The sequence below is a fragment of the Aethalodelphis obliquidens genome, unplaced genomic scaffold (genome assembly GCF_003676395.1).
Source record: "Aethalodelphis obliquidens isolate GAN/ISIS:26980383/991018 unplaced genomic scaffold, ASM367639v1 scaffold55, whole genome shotgun sequence".
NCBI lineage: Eukaryota > Metazoa > Chordata > Mammalia > Artiodactyla > Delphinidae > Aethalodelphis > Aethalodelphis obliquidens.
Window position 1 is genome coordinate 6,734,891 of NW_020837999.1, and position 21,946 is coordinate 6,756,836.

At 39.7% G+C, this 21,946-nt stretch overlaps 1 protein-coding gene across 2 annotated transcripts in view; it reads right to left on the reverse strand.

Annotated features, from left to right (window-relative positions):
- RABGAP1L (RAB GTPase activating protein 1 like) overlaps positions 1-6,415 on the reverse strand; it is a 682,268-nt gene extending 675,853 nt beyond the window's left edge. Inside the window, exon 1 of one of the 2 annotated variants that reach the window (XM_027086258.1) lies at positions 6,296-6,415. The gene's annotated coding sequence lies outside the window, so the exon portion shown is untranslated. The remainder of the gene's footprint in view (positions 1-6,295) is intronic. The other variant, XM_027086259.1, reaches the window with a different exon arrangement.
- Between the last annotated feature and the right edge of the window lie 15,531 nt (positions 6,416-21,946).

A 21,946-nucleotide genomic window follows, 5' to 3' on the forward strand; every position in this document is an offset into this window, starting at 1 on the left:
GCACCACAACAAAAGATCCCACATGCCACAACTAAGACCCAACGCAGCCAAATAAAATACATAATTAGAGGCCTAGACTCATTAGTGAAAAATTAAGCTGCCTAACTCATGCATAAAAATTTTATAGGTTCACTACTATTGGCAAACAGGTGGTCCTAGGATTTAAATAGTAACATCTAATCTCATTTTTCCCATTAATGTTAACCAGGAAGCTTGGGTTAGTGTTAGAATCAATTCTAGAATATTGAAAGGAAAAACATGGATGGAGGAAAGAAGACATTAACTGAATTACAATTTAGTACCAACTTGATAGGCAGTAATACATCTTTGCATAGGAAGACTAGGACAAAGTCAAATCAAAATATTGTTCCACTAACAGCAGGGCAAAATATGAGACAAAGATTTTAAATGAAAGAATACAGTCCATGAGAGAAGATCTTTGTGGAAATAAAATAATAAATGAATATGGTCTGATGGCTATTAGCTGCTGAGACAACAAAATCACTATAAAACAACCTAAGAAACCATACTGTTTGCCAGTATATGTATAGTCTCCCATCAGTGGTTGACTTTTCACTAAACTAAACTATAATTTATTCAAAGTGTCATACCAAGATAAATTTACTAAAGAGAAACTATTCAAGGAAATACTTAATATCCCCTGTAACAACCATTTGCATTTATACAATGCTCCTAGCAAGGGGACTCAAAAATGACAAAGTACATCTTGAAGCACAGAATAAATACTCTACATTGTTTATCAAAAACTAGTGTTACATGTCTCTTAAACCTTCAAAACTGAAAACCACAAGTTTGTATTTTTACTAAAAATAGTGTTTGTTATTTGCATCCCCTCTGGTGAAGTTTGATTTTTAAAGTCCTGTAATTTTGCCTACTGCTGATAATGAGGGAAGAATATGGGTGTACATAATACACAGGGTAAGGGAGAGGTTGAGAAATCCTTCACTGGTACATGAATGAATTCTACACTTCCCTTTTAAAATGTGCTAGTTTTCTGGAAATGTGACATTCAAAAAATCCCTTTGGGTTTGCATTATTTTCATATTTGTGACTTGAAAGATAGTCTTCAAAGAGCCAGACCACTTATTTTTAGTCATTTACCAGGTAGACTGTGTTTTCGCCATAAATTCCAACAGCTAGTGGGTGGGGTGTGTGTTATACGTACATATAAACACACACATCCATGTGCATGTGTATATCTTTAGAAAAATGTTTGCATAGTTTAAATTAAGGACATCAACATCACACTTTGTATCACAAAAAAATGATGTTAGAAAATTTGGAAGAATTTTAATAAACTCAACTTGTAAAACCTAACATGTCTTTAAAAAAAAAAAAAACCCCACCTCTGCGCTGACATGATTAGCTACACCATTCAAATGGTGCGACCTATCTGAAGCATGCTGCATCTAAACTCTTATCATGCTATTTGGGGTGTGCTATTTTGTGGAGAGGTTCATATGAAACTGCTAAAACCTAAAGTAACAGGACAATATACTTTACATATCAGAAGTTGAAATAAATGAGGAAAACAGTATGGCAAAGACATAATTCACATTTATTTTGGAACCAAAGCTCATCCCAAAAATTCCTTGTCAACCATCCAGAAGTAGCCCAGCTTTTTACCAACCAAGCAGCTTTTTACTATAGCAACTTCATTACCAAGATTACCGAAATTTTCCACACACTTCTAACAGTCTGTATGTGTTGTTACCTGGGCAACATTCAAAAAGGGCTTTTAGCTTTATAGAACTGGTAGGTCAAAGAGAAGTAAAGCTTCTTCAAATTGACTGTGCATCATTTTAATTAGAAGCAGTGAGTATGAAATCATCAACAGACAGAAAACCTTGAGAACTACCACCAGAGCTTCAATTTGATTAACAGACACAACTTACTGTCATTTGTCTTCATTTCTAGCCACCTAATTCCCCTGTGGAACAAAGCAAGCTCCATCCAAGACTTCAAAACATCTCCAGTCATACAGGCTGTCAAAGACATAAATGCTGAAATCAAAGGAACTTCTTTGAGTAAAGAATCTATCCTTCACAACTGGCTATAGTATGAAATACTCTACTTTGCTGCCCTAAATTCTGAAAAGCAGTCAGCTCAGCTGTGGATCTGTATAAACTGCCTTTCTGCCTAAACCAAACCTGCCTCCAAAAATTAAGATCCAGTCATTTAGAAAGCACATTTTTAAAGACGCTTTGAAAAGACTTTCAAAACTGCTTCCTGTACTGCTACAGCCAATTTGATGCTGTCTATTTGGCCAAACAAAAAATAATGGCATCTCCTTACAAAGAAAATATTTTCCCTTTCTTTCCAACAGTTTTAGGATTGATAAACTCAAGGTTGTTTCTCTTACACTAATAATTTTTCCCTCAGCTTTTACTCTAAGGATACTTAAGTGTTCTCTGGGTCATAGTCTAATCAGGAGCACAGCATACAAAGCTTACTTAACATTAAGAAGTACTAGATGACTCCAGAGACAAAAATGAAAGACGAGTTGAAAAGCAGAAAGGAAAACTGGCCTTCAAGGCTCTTCACCATCTGGTACTGACTCTTTCTTGCCTAGCTCTTTCCCTCCATTCCTTTGACTGCCCCGGCCTCTGGCCCAGAAAGGCCTTTCTCTATATACTATTTGTCCTATTTCCACATGTCCAAATCCTACCCATTCTTCAAAGCATGGTTTAAATGTCACCTCTTCCCATATCCTTACAACTAAAAGCAATCTCTCCCTCCTCTCTCTAACTTGTACTGCCTTACCTTTATCTCTTTAGTACACATTACTTTCTGCCTTACATTATCTTTGTTTCCATATTTAATCCCCCACGCAAGCATAATGCCTCACGGTCAAGGTTCATGCCTTATTCATCTCTATTCAAACTGCTTAACACAATGTCTTACATATATTAAACACTCTAATTGAGCTACATGAATGGGTTGGGTTAGGAAAAGAGATAAGTCCACTAGAAACAACTCCAGATTAGGAGTCCCCAGACCTGGCTTTGCTAATGACTAGCTATGTGACCTTGAACTTCAATCTTTTAGTGTGTTCATCCACAAAGTGACGAGGGTGAACTAAACCAGTTTTTAACTATAAACTGTTATCCATTATCTGGCTGTAAAATCAATTTGGGTGCCAAAACCCAGCATTTTTTAATAAAATGAAATAGAATAGAAAATACCAAAGTGTGTTGTAGGCAGTGCTGTGGTATGCTGTAAATGTTTAACTGGCTATCCAAAGGAGAGAGAAAAGCTCTGAACTGTAACATTTGCAGGTGTCCCTGGTGTAAATACTCCCACCAGGGCCAATTTCAAGCTACACATGGAGTTCCGTGGGAAGAGAGGCAGGATTGCGCTTACAAGCCAACTGATGAGACAGCTCCAGCAAGGTCCTGAAAAGATAAGTATTGTTTCACCAAACTTTTCTTTCAACTGTGTGTGTGTGTGTGTGTGTGTGTGTTGAATCAGGGTATAAGATGTATTTCTTACTGTGAGCCACAGTCAAAACAGTTCATAAATGTTCAGCTAAGCAATCTCCTAGTCTCTCTTCCATGTATGCTACACAATGCAATACATCTCACTCTTAGTTACATATGTAATCTCTTCACCACCAAAATTGATATGTCTCTTCAAAAATGAGAGTAACAGAGGTGCCTATTGATACCGCCAGAAGGCAAATTACAGGGAGTGGAAATTTGTCTTAGGAAGTATTAGCAAAAGGCCAAGGTTCTCAGCCTTTGTTCAGTTACAACCGAGGGCTACAACATCCTACTAGTAGCAATGGCCCATTTAGCAAAGGGTTAGGAGAAAGAGGAGGAGAGGAAAAGGAAATATAGTATGAAAAAAGGGCCATGTAATTGTGATATGTGCCCATTCCCCCACTCCACTAAGAACCTGGGTACAGAGAAAACCAGTGCTGTAAAAAAAAGGAAATTTCCATACCTGGTGTTTCCCTGTCAAATTCTCCAGCACAAGCCTGCACTGAGAATCCCCTACTACTAAAATTAAGTTTTTGCCATGTACTAGAGACATGTAGTACTTGTTGAACTTAGAAGAGGCAAGGGGGAAAATAGTACAGCAAACAGTTGTTAGACTTGATATTCTGGGAAAACCAGGCTTTTATTGAAAAAAAATACTTTATTTTCTTCTTATTTAAGCTTACTAAACTGGGTGAGAAGGGAAGTTTCTTGAATATATTTTTGGCTGTACTATGTCTATCACAACAACACAGTCTGTAGCCAGATTTTTCATGAGTGTTTATAAAGAATTGTGTTTTCTATTTTTAAGGTTATTTAGAAAACAAGAAGGCTCAGAATTTCAAGTGGGCTAATAATCTTAGCCCAAATCTAACTCCAAATCAACTGAATATATGCCTATAAGTTTCCCAGGAAAATCCCAAAAATTACACCAAAAAACACCAAAAGATGACAAAAAGAGGTCAGCAAGAGCACAAACTTGCAATACTCAAGTATGGCATCCTATCTGTTGAATGAGTGCAATATGGAAAGTAAATGAAGTATGAAAAAGAGAATGCTGAGATACAAGTTCTGCTTAATTCCATTAACTATTCCTTATTAGGGTCCACTGATAGTCAGGTACTTATACCTAATTTCAAATATTGACCATAAAGTGAAAATTATTAACCACTCTGAAAAACCAAGAGTCAGGTCAAGCAATGTCTTTTTCCATGCTCACAATATTAAACCTCTCCTTAAAAACTGAGTATGTTTTGGGACTTCCCTGGTGGTCCTATAAAGACTACATCCACTTCTCTCCAGATGACTTGTTAATACATAATACCAGGGCACATTTTGACCTGATTTAATAGAGACATCAGTCTAACTCAGTCTCAACTAACTCCCCTACCAAGCGAGCATTTAATACAATTTGAAGATAATGCATACATTAAATTCATCTGGTCTTTCTCCTTTGTAATTTCATTGTCAGTTTCACATGGAACTTTGTTGAGATAACGAATCACAGGCCAGTTTTCCAGTAGGAGCAACTTGTGGACCAATATTTTCCATGCACAAAATCCACTTCAAATTTGACCACAAGCAAACTTCATGTTTGTATCTTCTGACATCATACTACTGGATATTCTACAAAAGTGCAGCAGAAGCCACATATAAACACTATTATGAGAAAAGTCAGAAGGTTTTCACGATATCGTGTTGTCAGAATCGTTAAGAAGCAACTACTTACCTCCCACCATGTACAAGATAATTTAAATGTATTTTTAAAAATCCCTAAACCTTCCCGTACCAAAAATGCAGACCCTGAAATCAGTTTCCAGTCAGCGCTGAAATCTGTCAGGCAAGCAAAAGTTCTCCTTACCGTTAGCATAATGAGGTTGACAATTCTTATCACTTACATGAAACCCTCAGTTCTGCAAGTGACCAGGTGAATTTTGGTACATTTTCTAAGATGATCCTGAGAAGTATAAGAATACACAAGCACCTGGACACACTGCCCTGGGATCAGAAACAAACCCTGTCGGTCCAGTCCCCTAGCACCCGGACACCTCCCGCTGGCCAGTGGCCCCTTTCCACATGCTGACGCACTGCCCAGTCCTGCACCGTTGGCGACCAGTGCAAACTACTAGCCCAGTCTCAGAAACTTTGACTCAGTTATCAGTACACGGAGCACCCACAACCTGGACGGGGGTTGTTTGGCATGGCCAGGCGGTCAACTTTGAAGCGGGGCATTTCTTGCAAGTAGAGATCTGCCCAGGACGCAGCCTAACCCATCCAGCAAAACCACAAGCATCAACAGCAGGAGAGGAGCAAAGACCCGGGCGGAGACAGGGGGAGCGCGAGGGCAAGACGCGGTCACGAACAGATGCCTGAATGTGGGTAAGAAAATAACCTAACCACACGCCCCCCGGACGTGGGGCTGCTGGGACTGAGAACCCGGCAGCAGGCACGGCGCAGCAGCGGGCGGCAGAGGCGGAGGCGGCGGCGATGTCAGGACGGCACAGCTGGAAACGAGCTCCCAAGTCACCAACCCCGCCCCCAGGTGAGGGGCGCCGACCCCGACAGCCGGCCCGCCCGGGCCGCGAAGAGCCGCCGCCCGGGAGAACTGCGATGTCCGGGAAGCCACCGACAGTTCCGAACCCTCCCCGAGTCTTCCTCCCGAGGTCCTCTCGCATCCCGTCCCGGGCCTGGCCCCCACCGCTACCCTCCCCGGCTCGCCCCGGCGCCAACACCCCCAGCCCGGCTCCGGGTCTCTTGTCTGCCCGCCGGCCCCTAGGAGGCCGCCCTCACCTCACCTCCTCACGTCTCCGCGGGCAGGGCCGGAACAACTCTGCCAGGCACCCGGGTCCCACCCGCCGCCCCGCGCTCTGCGACCGGGCCCGTCCCGTTCACTCCGCCGCCGCCAGAGCCCTGGGAGGGCGGAGGGAGCAGGGCGGAGTGAGCGGAGAGCGGAGGGGAGGAGGACCGCCCGGCAGGAAGAGGCGAGGGAGGGGGCGGGCCGGGGAGGAGGAGGAGGAGGCGGTGGCGAGTCGGGAGCGCGCGCGTCTGGGCCCCTCGGCGCGGCGTGCGCGCTCCTGAGGGTGGAGGCGCCTTCTCTGCCCTGGGCGGCGGGCGCGCACGCGCGTACACGTCCCCGCGTGGCCGTGGTAGGGTTAGGGCCCGCGAGTGAAGACCCGGCCGACCTGGCTTGTTACGAGTAGGAACCGGCGAAGGGGCGGGATGCGCTCGGGGCGCTTCAGAACCTCCCAGAGGGTAACCGCGCCGTGAGCCAGCCCGCGCGGGTTAGCTGAGGCCATCCCCGAGCTCCGAGCGAGTCGGGCTGAAGCCCTGCCCGGCGGTTACCGAGCTCTTAGATAATTCTGAGTTTGGGGCGATTGTGTTCTTGCCCATAAACCTGGCTTACATATATTTTCATTCTTAATAATGCCCAGTAATCCTCAGGGAAGTCACCTTTTAAAGAATACTAACTTTCCTCGCCAGTTACTCTTTTCTGTGCCTCTTTCAAGGTGTCTTGTGTACTTCCGAAGTGCTCCCTTGCCGGTTCGTTCTGTGAGACTCAGGGGAGATTGAAGAGGAAAATAACCTGCGTGGAATGAACAGGAAGCACTATTATGTATTTATGAAGAAAACGTACCCTCATTTGCACCTTTTTATCCTTTGGGGTCATAAATTTGGGGGCACAAACTACTAGAGATAAAATAAGCTAACTCTTTATCATCTACTAATATTGTACTGAGCCGTCAACTGTGGATATCCTCCTTCCCAGATAGTGCAGGCAAAAATGACCAGGAAATTTTCTGAATTTCCTTAGCACGTTGTTTCTATAGGTTTGTGGCGCCGAATATATTCACCCTTACCTGGGTAAATCTGTGCAATACTTTATCCCACTAGAGAATCTTTGAGGCCCTGCTTCATTCATGTTTATCTTCCACCATGGCTAGCATAGTGTCTGACTCATAGAAAGTACTCTATAAACGTTATTGTATCAATAAGTGAATATATTGCAGCAAGAGTTAAGCGTATGTCCAATGATTTCTGATCTAGAGTGACTTCTTTAGTTTAAAATTCTCCCTCTGTCCTACCTCAATTCCCCTGCACTCATTTCCCCACCTAGATCCAAAAGCTACCTGAGAAATATGACATTTGTCCAAAAAGCCCTCTCAAGTTCTACACACACACACACACACACACACACACACACACACACACACACACACCACACACACACTGTGCCCTCCACCACGCCTTTTTCCTAATTTAAATGTTTATAGATGTTGGGACATATTAAGTGTTGCAACTGTTCTGTGTTTCCCCTGCCTGCTGGGCTTCTTTAAGCTCTGTAACCCAAGAGACTACCTAGCTCTGGGCCTGACCCAATAAATGCTGGTCTTTTAATATTTAATAAAGTTAAATATAACTCAAAACATCTGTATCTATTAATAAATAAGCCAACAACTATGTACTTAGCCTCTACTAAATGAAATACTAGTAAAGTTACACTGAACACCATAAGGAAGTCAATAGATGAAAAAGACAGTTTCTGCCTTCTGATATCTGCTAACCAGAAAAAAGCTTTCTGAGAAAAATGGCAACACTGCGATAATTATCTGCATTCAATAAGAAACAGCCCCTGAAAAAGGAAATAAAATTTTTAAATCACAAGTCCAAAATAAGTTTAGTGTTCCCAAATTCATTACCACATGCCTTCGGCAGCAATAACAGTGTCCACCATTGGCTGTTGCCAGTTAATTCTATTAAAGTGGAGCATAACAGCCAAGTCACTATTATAGGATCATTGATGTGCCAGCTTGCTACAAGGCAAAGAACTCTGTCCCATGGCCACATGTTACACCTCTAATCACCAGGGGTCATTCTGTAAAACGGAGCTGTTCCTCACCATAGAACTTGGATAAGAGATGTCACAAGAGAACCTAGATAAGAGACAAGTCACAAGAGAACCTAGATAACAGACAGTGAAGGTGATTTGGTACAAACTCATCCTCACTACCAGAAAAACAGTTCTAAGTACACTGCAAAGAACTAATAACAAAGCATTCTTCCTATAATGTGTGATGCTCACTTCTCTCCCCACTATGGCTTTCTTAGTATTAAGCATACACTAGCAGCCCTGGTCCATGAAAGGACTGAAGCTCTTACTTTGAGGGGAGGTGTTATAAAATGTTCTAACATGATTCATAACATGACAGAAACTGGTGTCCTAGGTCCAGATCTAACCCACAAATGCATTTTGTTTGGCCTGCATGGTGCTTAAAAAATTAGCCAAAGTTAAAAGCCAGAAGATTTCACATGCTTTTTGGGGTTCTTTTTAAAAAGTGGAAGATTTGGAAACAGTGGGCTTACATTTTCACATGAGGACAGTAAGCTACAGGACATGCTTTGTCTCTTTTACAAAGTCTTTACATTCCTTATTGTACCTTACACTGCTCTGTTTCCTTCATGTGGGTCTGCAATTCCCAATTTAAAATATAATACTATATCAAAAACTGGAAACAAGTTCAAATTTGAACAAAAATGTTAGAGTTTAAACTATGGTATTTAATGGAGTAGAATATTATTATATTGCGTTTATAATGAGCACTATTGGTTGACTCCCACCCAAGTGTGCATTTCCACCCCTCTGCAATTGTAAGTTAGCTAATGATTTGAATGAGAACAGGCCCAGCTCCAGCTCCAAGTGTAGACCCTAACAGAGGTACGTAATCAGCCTAATCAGGTCCTCACCTGACTCTGTCAGTGATAGACACTAACACAAGTCTAAATTGGTCCAGTCATAAGGAAGGCCAGATCTTGTGTTTGTTGGGAGAATAAAAGTCCTCTGTCTCTCTCTGTCTCTCTCTGTCTCTCTCTGTCTCTCTCTGTCTCTCCCTCTCTCTCTCCCTCTCTCTCTCTCTCTGTCTCTCTCTCTGTCTCTCTGTCTCTCTCTGTCTCTCCCTTTGTCTCTCTCTCTCTCTCTCTCTCTCTCTCTCTTTCTCTCTCTCTCTCTGTCTCTCTCTGCCTGGTGTGATGGATGCATGTGAGTCCCATAGTTATTGTAGGCACTTTGCTACCATAAGGGCAGCCAGCCTGCGGATAAAGCTGACACATGGTGCAAGAGCTCAAACCCAGATTGAAACCTACCACCTTCCTCTGGATTTAGTAACTTCCCTGAGCCAGTAAATTTTCTTAGCTACTTAAGAAAGTTCGAATTTGGCTTTTTATTACTTGCAGCCAAAGCTAAATTTTCCATGCATGTTACAGAAGAAAAGGCTGTAGTTGCATTATTTGACTCTTCTAAGGATACACTTCCAATGGGATGAATAGGTAACAACCTACGTGATAAAATTTTACAGGGTCTTGAAAGGAACTTCACCACCATCACCCCAAAATCCTTCCCTGACTAGGTTACCTTATGCCTTAGAATCCTTCACTATACTTTTTTTAAAACTTTGACTTCAGTCCTATGCCCTATTTAAATCAACTTACCCTGAGAAGAGCACTTCATGATTCTAATCAGTAATCTTGTATAAATGAGTTTATCATACGGTTTTTGAGTGGTTTTTTTACTAGTGGGAAGATAGAAAAAGAGACAATGGGAACCTGAGGAAGGAAGGAATCACAGAGAGAGCATAGATGTAATAGAAGAAACTACAGATACAGAAGATAAATTCTTATATTTCACAGTTCTATGCAGGGCTGAAATTCAGGCAAATCATACTAAGCCTATATGATAAATCAAACCAATATTATAATCACCCTTTTAAGACTGAATAAGAACAAAATCAAACAATATGTATATAAGGATCAGAAAATTTCCTCAGCAGTAGAAGAGGCAAGCAGAGCCATAAGTATCTCTCTGAAGAAGAAGAGCTGATGTACTACTTTTGTGATTCAATAAGAAATGAAAAGGACATCTACCAAAAACTATTCCCATACCTTGTGGCAGAAGTCTGAAATTCACTTCACTATCAGAGTCCTTTTCTTGGTCTGGGGCAGTGATCCTCATTGATGTATAACAAAATCACCTTGGGAGTTTATTTTTTAAATGCAGACTTCTATACTTAACCCCGAAGAGATTCAGTAACTCTGGGATGAGACTTGGGACTTGTTTTATTTTAACTTTTTATTACAAAAAATGTTTAAGCACATAAAAAGTAGAGAGAATAGTATAATGTCTTTATGTGCCAATCATTCAGCTTGAACAATTATCACCATATGGCCAATCTCCTCTTCCCTACCCCTCACATGGATTTCACCTATAAAAAAAAGATAAATATATATTTCATTATATAGTTCTAAAAGGTAAGGATTATTTTTTTTTTTGCAATCAATAAAATCCAGAATGTGGGAAACTCTACGGGACAAACCACCAAGTTCCTTCAACAAATATATTGCATAAATAAAAATAGGAAGGAGGATATGCTTCAATTGCTTGAATCTTCATTTTGTTTGTTTTTTAACAGCTTCATGCAGTATAACTGCCATACAATGAACTCTACATATGTAAAGTATACAATTTGACAAGTTTTGACATATGTATACACCTGTGAAACCATCACAACAGTTAGGACAGCAAACGTATTTATCTCTCAAAAAAGTTTCCTTGTGCCTCTTTGTATGTTCTCTCTCCTATTCCCCCATCCTCAGGCAACCACTGATCTTCTGTCATTCTAGATTAGTTTGCATGTAGAGTTTTCTATAAATAGAACCACACAATAGGTATTCTATTCGGTGTTGCTTCTTTCACTCAGTGGAATTATTCTGAGATTCATCCTCGCTGTTCATGTATCAATAGCCATTGCTTTTTAGTCTTCCAGTCTCATGACATGCTTCCAGTTCCAGTATCCACGTGAGCCATTGGGCGTCAGCATGTACTTGGCTTCAGCTCCCTCTAATACTCCATTTTTCTGTTTTCCTTTTTCTAAAACCTGGCAATTTCCCCTTTCTTGATTTCAAAATATTGAAATTGTCAACGTATATTTTTTTCACTTTTTTACATTATTATCTAGCATGTTTATATTTTTGGAAAGGTAGAGAGTCTTCGTCAGCCAACTTTTGACTTTGCCATTTTATTCTGAATTTGATTAATTTTTTTTTTTTTTATAAATTTATTTATTTTTGGCTGTGTTGGGTCTTCGCGAGGGCTTTCTCTAGTTGTGGCAAGCGGGGGCCACTCTTCATCGCGGTGCGCGGGCCTCTCACTGTCGTGGCCTTTCTTGTTGCAGAGCACAGGCTCCAGACGCACAGACTCAGTAGTTGTGGCTCATGGACCCAGCTGCTCTGCGGCATGTGGGATCTTCCCAGACCAGGGCTCGAACTCGTGTCCCCTGCATTAGCAGGCAGATTCTCAACCGCTGCGCCACCAGGGAAGCCCTGAATTTGATTAATTTTTAACAATTTTTTTAAAAACTCCTTTTTAACAATATAAAGAAACTATTGAAAAGGAACTCTATTTTTTAACAGTGTAAAGAAACTATACAAAGAGGGGAGCCTGCCTCTGTGTTGATGTGATGTCAGCCATTTTAGCAGAGTTCTTGCTCCCTGATGAACTCCTGACCCAAGGCATGCAAACATAGCTTTGGCAGTGACCCCAAGTTTCCTTGAAGTACTTGCCAGAGGACTAGAATTTAGATTTTGGACATATAAGAAATATTCTTTTTTTTTTTTTTTTCGGCTATGTGGCACGTGGGATCCTAGTTCTCCAACCAGGGATTGAACCTGTGCCCCCGGCAGTGGAAGCATGGAGTCCTAACCACTGGACTGCCAGGGAAGTCCCAGAAATATTCCTTAAATACATGTGTTTTGTATTTATTCCTTAAATACATATGTTCTAAGCAACTTCAAAAATTACAAATACTTTCATGGGAAATCCACCCTCTCCACCACCTCCCAGCCCTCCCCCAAGACATTATTTTAGTCCCTTTCCCTTTGCCATGTTAAAAAATAAGCTGCAAATTTGAAAAAAAGATTTATGTCAAAGTTCTATGAGAGTCTAACATTAAAGTAATTTAGAATTATCAAATGACACTGTTGCTTTAGAATATATTAAAAGATTCCCAACACTTTCTCTAATACTTCTCCAATTTCAGGAAGATTCTCACTACTCTTTATACTTTGATTTGATGACAATAACAACCTCTAGTGGAAGATCATTTGTTTATGATATTTATACCTATATACATCATTGCTAATAATCTCAAACTTCATAACAAAGTTGAGGAGTATTTTTCATAAAAAGTATATCCTGTGATCATATTCATAATATCTTATTTCATAAGATAAATGGAGAGTGAGTGATGTTCATTATGTTATTCTCTATGCCGTTTGGTATATTTAAAATTGCATAATAATTTTTAATTTAATTTCACTGTCACTTTGTGCTTTACTTTGGATACATACCCTTCAATCTCTTTTGTGGAACTAATATCTCTCTCTTCTGTATCCCCACACCTGGTACATACTTCCTTACAGCACCTATAACACTTTCTTACCTTTAAATTTTTTCATGACTATCTATCTCCACTAGATTTTATCTCTTTGAAGACAAAAATCATGTCTTTTTTTCCCTAGTACCCAAACATTTAGTAGATGTTTATTGTATGAAAAATTGAAAATGCATTCATACATTTGTCTTGGAAATGCTTCTCTTCTCAATGAAACAGAGAACTTAAGTAATATAACAAATTGCTGAGTTTCCTGATAATTTATCATAAATTACTTTCTTTGGTTGCAAGCGACAGAAATGTTCTCTGCATAGAGAAAGCAAGCGTTTTTTAAAAATTGTATCAACAATACAATTAAGGATCTCTATTAATAATTCTAATTCTAATTTATCAGCAATCAATGCTTGACCTAGCTACAAATATATTTGTCTCTATGCCAGTGACTCCTAACTTCTTGCCTCAACATTCATTTTCTCTTTCCACCTTAATAACAAAATCCCAAATTTATTCAAGATTAGAATGTGCATAGTTAAAAGATTACAATTCCTGGACTCCCTTGCAGCTATGTACTCTGGCAAAAGAGAAGTACTGAGAAATTATCTTCAAAGAAAAGGAATGGGCTCCTCTCCTTTCATTCCTCCTGCTCCCTTGAACATAGATGTGGTGGTTGAATCTAGCAATCGTCTTGAATGAGAGTACAAATGCACACCATAGGAATGGTGAGGTAATGAACTGGGAACAGTTTAGATGAACTGGAAGGAGTGATGAACTGATGACTTTGTAGAACCTCCAACCCACCTGGAACACCAACTTCCAAACTTCATTTATACAGAATGAAACCTTGTATTTTTAATCCATTATTATTTTTTTTATTTTTGGTTTTACTCACTGCAGCTGAACCTAAATCTAACCACTGCTACAATACTTAAACCTTATTTTAAGGTCATACTCCTTCATTGATTCACATAATTTTAGAATAGTTAAAATAGTTTCATAATACTGTAACTCCTTTAAAATTGAAATTCTTTATTTAGACCCATTATACCTAGGATAGCTGATACAGGAAGGTTGGATGAGAATTTCAGTAATGATTTTGTCTTAATAACCATGGCTAAAATGCATGTTTTATGTCAATTTGAGTTTGATATTCTTTTTACTGAAAGTACACTGAATTTTCTCTCTGCCTTAGGGAGGTTGAATTTTCTCATTCAAATTTTACATTTATTTTTCCATAAGGTTTGAATATTCTATATTCATTTATTTCAGGATTCTACTGTAGTGACTGGTGAATAAAACTAATACAGGAATTGTAAATTTTTTATTTTATAAATTTAGGTTTGCAGTGCTTATTTCCTCCTAAAACCTGAACCTGCAAGTTCTGAAAGGTTTCCACTAACCGTACAGTGGAAAATCTGTGTACTCATTACATTGAGCTAGTGTGACTTGTGAGATATAGTCAAAACATAACTGTTCTCTTGAAATTAATTCAGAGGGGTGATTTTTACCCTCTGCCACTAAGAAGAAAATTCCAGCAAGTCTCATGACTTTTCTGCTCACTTACCTTACAATCACTTTAAATCACAAAATTCAGCCTCAATTTGACATTTAGAAAGGAAAGCCTTAGAGAAACAGAATGTGGTCAGCTGCTTCTCTCTTTCCTACTTGCTTTCTTCCCTACTCAGTAGCTGCTGTTACTGACTCTCTGGGTTGGAGTACAGGAAACGAATAGGGAAAAGGGAGCAGGAATGTCTTAATTGGCTGGCATTATAGTATGATGACTTTGTATTCTTTGGGACTCACAGATGTTTAAAACTGATTATTTATCTTCAAGGGTTCACATGCTTGACCAATCAAGCCACAACTCCTCCAATAACTCCTGACACGGGCATATATTCTATTCTTCTTGCTGCCACTTTTCCCTTATCCTCAGATTTCTTGGACATCCACACCATTCTGTTCTTTCTGTTAGAGCCCAACTGACATTTTAGTCAGTTCTTCTTGGACAGTAGTCAAAAAGATCTCTGGACTGATTCTTTCTCCCTTGCGTGGCCCACATCTGCTCTGTGGGAAGCTTTATGCATCCTTTGTCCTGACAAACTCTAAGAGAGCTTACTGGTCCCAGTACTATTGGGTATATCTTCTCCAATAACAAAGAACCTGCCAGGCCATCTCTTTCTGGCCATCTAGATTTTCCCGGGGCGGGGTGGGGGGTAGTCAGACCTCAGTCCTTTATTCTCCTTCCTTCCCACCACGGTTCTCTGAATAATCCTGTAAGATTCCACACTCACTAGGCTGGAAGTGAAAGGGCAAGCACCCTCTCCTCCTTTACCTTTGTGAGAGGGCTTAGGATGCACAGCATGGCCTTCTCTAAAGAACGCCTCTTTGCAAATGCAGTCTCAGTATCCAGCTGTCTGACCCTCGTGGTTTTTAAGAACCATCTAATCAGTGGAAATTTCTTTGAAATTTCTACTTGGTGGTCTGGTACTTCACTGAAAAATCACACCTGTTGCGTTGGAGTGCTTCAGTCACAATTTCCTATGCAACTTCCTGTTACATTTGTTACAGCTTCAGGATTCAAAGAACCAGGTTTTTCAGATACTTGTTTAACCAAGAGAAAACTAGCATATTTTCCAAAAAATTATGTTTTAAAAAATAAAATCCTTTATTAGAACCACAGGAATATAAGCTGGTGATAACAATCACAAAGTGGTCACTTATATTCAAAGTAAAATTTGGTATTTTTCTCTCTGATCAGTAACTTATCAGTAGTTTCTTTGAATTCCTACATCCTCTTCCCCACTCCACCATGAATACTTTCAGAACTAAGAAACCTTCCTCTAACAAATCCTAAATTCTTCCTCTCAGAGTAAAAAAATCTTTCAGAATACATATTTGGTGGCCCTCTTTATTTTATTATTTTTTTACATCTTTATTGGAGTATAATTGCTTTACAATGGTGTGTTAGTTTCTGCTTTATAACAAAGTGAATCAGTTATACATATACATAGGTTCCCATATCTCTTCCCTCTTGCGTCTCCCTCCCTCCCACCCTCCCTATCCCACCCCTCTAGGCGGTCACAAAGCACCGAGCTGATCTCCCTGTGCTATGCGGCTGCTTCCCACTAGCTATCTATTTTATGTTTGGTAGTGTATATATGTCCATGGGTGGCCCTCTTTAAAATCAAGCACCTCTTTAAGAATCAAAAGCCCTTCTTGATATATGTGTTGCTGCTTCTACATATTTTAACTTTCTCTTATCTAAAGATTTTTCTTTTTTTCTAAGTGGATAAACAGAAAGAAGAAAAGAAAACGTGCAGGCATATAATAGACTTGTATCTCTGGCATGATTACCTTATTACTTTTTTCTCTAACCAGCATAAAATATAATCACCTTTACTCACCCCTAAAACTCTGCCTTTTGAGGGATATTACTTCAAAGTCCTCCCCTTCTTTCTTAGTCAAAGCTTTCCATATATTGACTCGTGGTTTCTTATTTTATGTAATGGATTGTAATCTATTTCCATCAATATTTAATTTAATGCTCAAAATGGACCAGATTTGCCCATGGAAACCTTTCAGGCTGGATTCTGTGATATACACCCCCCACCACCACCATCATTCCTGGAGCACTTTGCTTTCTGGCTCAGCAAGATGTTCCAAGCTTATCTTGCACTTTTGCTGCACCAGTACTGGAATCAGCCAATTCTCCAAGAAGCCTGGTTACAGTTGTGGAGAATGGTATTTAGAAGCCAAAATCTGGGGAATAGATGTGCTCAATTGTATTGGGGTGTTGTTACTCTCAGGCCCTTTCAGTGGACAGAGCTAGGAACTATAGAGGTACAAAAACACATATACACTTTTAGATCTATATTTATTTTATATCTATTTATATCTGTCTATGTATCTATCTGTCTATCATCTATCTGGATATATAATCATGAATTCACACAAATTCCTCCAATAATAATCCAACACCACAATGTTTATTCTAGTTTTCTCTTTTTCCATCTGATAGTGGGAAACCTGGTTCCAACTTTTTAATGTATTTACTTATGTAATCAACTCCCTGTTAAGTAACACATCTTCCAGAGTCACCACCACTCCTTTTTCCACATAGATATCCTCCTCACCCATTCAGGCTCTGACAACAACTCTTGTCTGCCCCTACGATATGAATGTCCTCCTCATACTGCTGAGGCTTTGACTCCTCATGCATGGCCAGTTTTCTGTGTGGATCCCTAATAGCCCATTTCAGGCTGCCCCTCTGCATGGGTGCCCTCCTCACTTCAATCAGTCTATGACTATCCATACTAGACAGTCCTCTTATATAGGCACCTCCTTTCACATATGGCCCCCAAACTCCTCTCTGAGCTCTCTGATTCTTCCCAACTCAGACCCAATGCCAGCCTTGCTCTATCCTACCTAATGGCTTTGGGAAGGAAAAGGAAGTAAAAGAAAGAGGAAAAGTCATATATATAGTTTGCAAAGCCACAAAACTGGTTAGATCTCCTAGGAAATGAGGATAGAGGAGAACTGAGCCTTGGGGGAACTCCAACTTTGACATTTACTTGTCAAAATAATGAGGAGGAACAAAAAAAGTACAGTGTGAAGAAGGATCCAGAGATGGGGTAAAACCAGGAGAGAGAAGTTTCTTGGAAGCCAAAGTAGAATGTGTTCCAAAAAGGTCAACTGCATTGAATACTACTAAAAGGTGAAGCATAATGAAGAAGATTTTATCATTGGGTTTAGTGATATGGAGAGCAAAGGTATATTTGATGAGAGTACTATCAGTGAAATGGTGAGGGGAAAAAATGTAATTGGAGTAAATTCAAGATAGAATGAGAGTTAATGATGTGGGACAGCACATATGAAAAATTCTTCTGAGTTTTTCTGTAAAGAGGAGTAAAGAAATGGGGGAGTGTCTAAAGAGGGTTGTGAGATCGAGAGGGTTTCTTTTATTAATTAAGAGATATTAAATATAGTTGTATGTTAGTGTTAATGATCCTACAGGGAGGGAAAAATTGATACAGGAAAGAGACGGGATAATTTAAGAGCAAAGTTCTTGAATGGGCAAAAGAAGGTAGGACCCAGAGCACAAGAGGAGAGTTTGGATTCAAACAGAAACAGGAACAGTTCAGCCTTCATAATAGGAGGGAAGGTGAAATGCAAGTAGGTGGGTGGAATTAGTGGTGAGAAGCTGTGAAAGCAGTCAGAAGCTCCCTTCTGACTGCTGCTTTTTTCTCAGAAATAAAAAGCAAGGTCATCAGCTGAGAGGGAGAAGGGAGGAAGATTCTTGAGGGGAATGGCGTCATCTGGAAGAATGGGAGAGACAAATGACTAGGGAAATGTAAAGAATGGCTGGGTAACACTGAGAATCCACTTGAAACTTGAGGTCATAATTTTAAAGTGAGTCCAGTCAGCATGATGACTTTTTTTTCTCTAGCTGATTAGGTGCAGGCACTGAGGAGGTGGGAAGTTGTATTACAGCAGGCTTAGAGTTTTGCCAAGTAAATACCAAAGGAGAGAAGGGCAAGCGTGTTGAGGGTGTGAGCTATGACTGCTCACAGTACAAACCATCTCATGAAAGAGTTTAAAAAGTATTAGCCATATAGGGCTTCCCTGGTGGCGCAGTGGTTGAGAGTCCGCCTGCCGATGCAGGGGACACGGGTTCGTGCCCTGGTCCGGGAAGATCCCACATGCCGCGGAGCGGCTGGGCCCGTGAGCCATGGCTGCTGAGCCTGCGTGTCCGGAGCCTGTGCTCCGCAACGGGAGAGGCCGCAACAGTGAGAGGCCTGCGTACCGCAAAAAAAAAAAAAAATATATATATATATATATATATATATATATATATATATATATTAGCCAGATAATGTTTAAAAATGCATTTTAGGGACTTCCCCAGCAGTCCAATGGTTAAGACTCCACAATTCCAATGCGGGGGAGCAGGTTCGATCCCTGGTCGGGGAACTGAGATCCTGCATGTTGTGTGGCAAGACCAAAAAATAAAAAATAAATTTTTAATTAAAAATGCATTGTAATAAAAATTTAATAGTTATAAAGTAGTTTCACCATAGTGACATATGTATATGTGTAGTGATAGATAAAATATTATCTTCTTAACCATAATTGCCAGTCACATTTGGAGTTAATATTGTTTCTGTGTGCAGGAATTTTTTTTTTTTTTTTTTTTCAGTACGCGGGCCTCTCACTGTTGTGGCCTCTCCCATTGCGGAGCACAGGCTCCGGACGTGCAGGCTCAGCGTCCATGGCCCACGGGCCCAGCCGCTCCGCGGCATGTGGGATCCTCCCGGACCGGGGCACAAACCCGTGTCCCCTGCATCGGCAGGCGGACTCTCAACCACTGCGCCACCAGGGAAGCCCCTGTGTGCAGGAATTATTGACACAAATACTAAATAAATTCAGAAATCAATATTACTGTCATCATCAATATTTTCACTATACAACCATAAGCTCTATAATAAATGGCTATTGTTTCTTATCTCAGAACTGAACACAGTTTAGGAAATTCTGGGCTAAATTTCTCCCTTTGCATCTAGGAGGCTATTAACCGTTTTGACTCATCTCACCTCTGTTCTGTCTTAAGGCACCAACAGTTTAAATAGCTATTAGGTCAGTAATTTTATTCTCTCACTCCAAACATAGTATAAGCCAATAGGAAAATCCATTGGTACTGACTTTGTGAGAATAGTTAGGTGTATATCACAGATGGCTCCACTTTTGACATCCAGATGTACCTTAGACCTCAGTCCCTTTTAGAACTGCATGGGTCAAGGTCTTTGTATATTCATTCATTGTATATCCTCTTACAAATACTTGAATAACTGCCTTGCGTTGGCTCAGTGGGGGGACAAAAAAATTAATATGCTATGCTTTCTACGCTCAAGAGGTTTCCTCATCAGTAGGCCAGATGAGACATACACACAAATAATTCTATAAAGCAGTTTATGATGAGTATTATACTGTTGATATAAATTGAATCTATAGTTACACAGAGTAATTGTTCCTTCCAGGAATGAACAAAGAAGTCATTAAGGAAGACATAGAGACATGGTATTTCAACTGGGACTTGAAGGATGGCAGAATTTTGAAAGAGAGAGAATAGAATAAGAAAGTTTCCAGGCAGAAGGCATGTCATGAACAAAGACATGGAGGTAAGAAGGGAAAAAATGGGTGGAAAGAATAACTTTTTTTTTTTTAAGATTTAGTGGTTTATTGTTTTTTGTTTATTTGTTTTCTTTTTGACCACACCACGTGGTTTGCAGGTTCTCAGTTCCCTGACCAGGGATTGAACCCGGGCCTCGACAGTGAAAGCACCAAATCCTAACCACTTAGACCACCAGGAAACTCCCAAGAATAACATGTTTTAGATATCATTTGGCAGCAAGAGCAAAAATCCACTTGATAATGTTTAAATCAGAATTTGCTTAAAAAGAAATTTCTCACAGATTTAAGAATGGGTAGCAAATATATCTGGGCCACACAAGTGTGTGGAACCAGGAACCAGAAAGTTAAGAACCAAGGTTATTCTTTCCTTCATTCTTATTTTTCATTGTCTATTTCTTTTCTCTTTCTCTCCACCCTGGTGTGTCAGTTTGGATCCTCCAAGAAGTAAACGCCAGAATATGTATATAGGAAAAAGCCCACCCTAGCTCCTAGCACTAGTTTCCAATAACTTATCAGAGTCTCTGTAAACCATTTCCAATTTCCTGGTATGGAGAATTTGAATGATTCAGTTTGGGTCAAATAAAAAAGCCTCTCTATTTTTAAAAATGCTCAAGTTGGAACAAGGAGATCCGGGAGTATGTGTACAATGCAGGAATATAGTCAATATTTTATAATAACTATAAATGAAGTATAACCTTTAAAAATTGTGAATCATTATATAATACACCTGTAGCTTATAAGATATTGTACATCAACTATAATTTAAAAAAGATCTGGGTTTGAATTGTGGATCTGATGTACGTTGCCCATGTGATTTTCTTAGCTAATAGTTACTCTCTACATGTGTTGCTGCCTTGTCTGTTAAAGGAGGATTAATAATACTTTACAGGGCTATTATAAGAATTAAGCAATATAATAAATACGAAAACTCCTTGAAAATTGTAAAGTCTTATACAAAGCAAAAGAGAAAGGATTAAAGGAAGAAAAAGGAGTCCAGATTCGATAATCAGGGTTTGTTTCTTTTAATAGAGGAATGCATAATGAATCAGAGCAAAGAATAGGGAGTCAGAGAATCTGTTAGGAAGCTATACAAATAATCGGTTTGGAAGGATGTGGTCCCAGCTCATGGCAGGGATGAAAGGCACTGGTGGTAATAATAGTAATAGAATTGGGATAAAATAGTATTAGAATTAGGATAGTAATGGAATTAGATAAGAAAGTGGATGGAAAATAATTTTGAAATTTTATGTAATGTAAGCCAACCCAGGCAGATTAACCCCTCTTTTGAGTAATCTTCCAGACTCTAGATAAATCTATGAAAAAGCGAAGAGACTACATTTCATTCAGGAATACTCTTCCAGAAAAAGAATTAGGCTCCTTGCATATGAAACTCTTAAGAAGGAAAGAAGATAGAATAATGTTAAAATGATACTTTTGAGCCAGAACTAGCCTCCATGTAGAGGGGGAATTTGTTTATGAGAAATATAAGTAGATGGCCAAGTACAATATTTTTGACTGGTACCAAAAACTATCTTGCCCGATAATATATTCTCACCATAGCAGTCATGGTGGCTGCTATGGTGGCTAATGTTTATACTTTGAATTAAAGACACTGAAGGTTTCTGTTACTATGTACATATTATCTTGGAATAATTCAGCAAGGAAAAGTGGCTTGTTATAAGATACCAGCAGGGAAACCCACTAATAAAGAGGAAGATTTTTAATGACACAAACCTTGTTGAAAAATATCACCTTAAAACTAATCAGTTTATCATAGTATCTGTCCTGACACCTAGAATGACCAGAAGGAAGAGCAAAGTA